The sequence below is a fragment of the Pezoporus flaviventris genome, unplaced genomic scaffold (assembly GCF_033815535.1).
Source record: "Pezoporus flaviventris isolate CSIRO_AGI_PZ_B2104156 unplaced genomic scaffold, CSIRO_AGI_Pfla_v1 ptg000116l, whole genome shotgun sequence".
Lineage (NCBI taxonomy): Eukaryota > Metazoa > Chordata > Aves > Psittaciformes > Psittacidae > Pezoporus > Pezoporus flaviventris.
The window spans coordinates 3,691,446-3,693,317 of NW_026892664.1; positions in this window are offsets into that span (position 1 = coordinate 3,691,446).

Sequence of the window (1,872 nt, forward strand, 5' to 3'; positions counted from 1 at the left end):
CCCTTCTAACACAAACCAGGCTGGGATTCTCAGAAATAAAGCTCTGACAGTCTGTTGGTCAACAAAGCCCTTGTGCTAAATGGGGACGAGTCATATCTGAGCCTCTGCTCTGCTGCGAATTTAAGTAGGGGTGTAAAGAGCCTGAGTGCAGGTGGGAGGGAGGATTAGGGGTCTTCCTCACCCCTGAACACCCAAGGTGCTGCTTGTCTGGGTATCTTGAGTTTTGTAATGTCTCTTCATCTAGGAGAAGCATTCAGGACACACCAGCACTCAGGATTCTTCAGATGAAGACTGGGAAATCTGACTTCACCTTGATATATCCTCAAAGCAGCCACGTTTTGAGCCAATGCTTTTGACCAAAATGGTGTACAATCACTAGTCAACTGTATGGAAATAAATGCATGTGATGGAAAGGACTCCCCATGACCAGCGCAAACCATCCACACAGAGGATGCTTCGTTGTGTTTGTTTTCAGCTCCATTCAATGCAATATTAGATGATCCCTGTGGATGTAAAGGGCTTCCTCAGGGAAACACTGAAAGGAAGGGGTATGTGATAGATGGGGAAACACAAAGCAAAGTCTCCTGGGCCTTTCTTCCTGGGTAGGTCTCTGCAGGAGAACTGGTCTTGGAGGTGTTGATGCAGCCAGAAGGAGTTTGGGGAATGAATGGTTCCTTCAAACAGGTTCAGGTGATTTTAAGTGTGGACTGAGTCTTCAATAATTCATCCAAATAAGTATCAGTTATTTAATAGCAGGAGTGAGACAACACCATGTTTTTTTGTGTTTGAATTGTGCTAAATGAAAGTAGTTCCCACAAAAAAGGAGGCTCGGCCTTGAGGTAAGGCAGTGACAACTTTCTCCGTTGCTGGTTGATAACTGTTCATCCCAAGCAAGCTTGAAGATCTGAGGGAAGGGGCAAAGGTTCAATACAGCTCTGGTATCCCCTGCAGTTCTGATACAGTTTTGGTGTCTATAGAATCCTAGAATCATAGAATAGTTAGGGTTGGAAAGGACCTTAACATCACCTAGTTCCAACCCCCCTGCCATGGGTAGGGACACCTCAGACTGAACCATCTCACCCAAGGCTCTGTCCAACCTTGCCTCGAACACTGTCAGGGATAGAACATTCACAACCTCCCTGGGCAACCCATTCCAGTGCCTCACCACCCTCACAGGAAAGAATTTCCTCCTTATATCTAACCTAAACTTCCCCTGTTTGAGTTTGAACCCGTTACCCTTTGTCCTATCACTACAGTCCCTAATGAAGAGTCCCTCCTCAGCATCCCTATAGGCCCCCTTCAGATACTGGAAGGCTGCTATGAGGTCTCCCCGCAGCCTTTTCTTCTCCAGGCTGAACAGCCCCAACTTTCTCAGCCTGTCTTCATACGGGAAGTGCTCCAGTCCCTGATCATCCTCGTGGCCTCCTCTGGACTTGTTCCAACAGTTCCATGTCCTTTTTATGTTGAGGACACCAGAACTGCACACAATGCTCCAGGTGAGGTCTCACAAGAGCAGAGTAGAGGGGCAGTCTAACCTCCTTCAACCTGCTGGTCATGCTCCTTTGGATGCAGCCCAGCATACACTTGGCTTTCTGGCCTGCAAGCACACACTGCTGGTTCATGTTCATTTTCACATCGACCAGCACCCCCAAGTCCTTCTCTGCAGGGAGCATAAGAAGGCCATGGAGCTGCTGGAGTAAGTCCAGAGGAGGCCACAAGGATGATCAGGGGCTGGAGCAGCTCCCGTATGGTGCCAGGCTGAGAACACTGGGGCTGTTGAGCCTGGAGAAGAGAAGCTGCTTGGAGACCTCAGAGCAGCTTCCAGTGTCTGAAGGGGGTTACAAGGATGCAGGAGAGGGACTCTTCATCAGA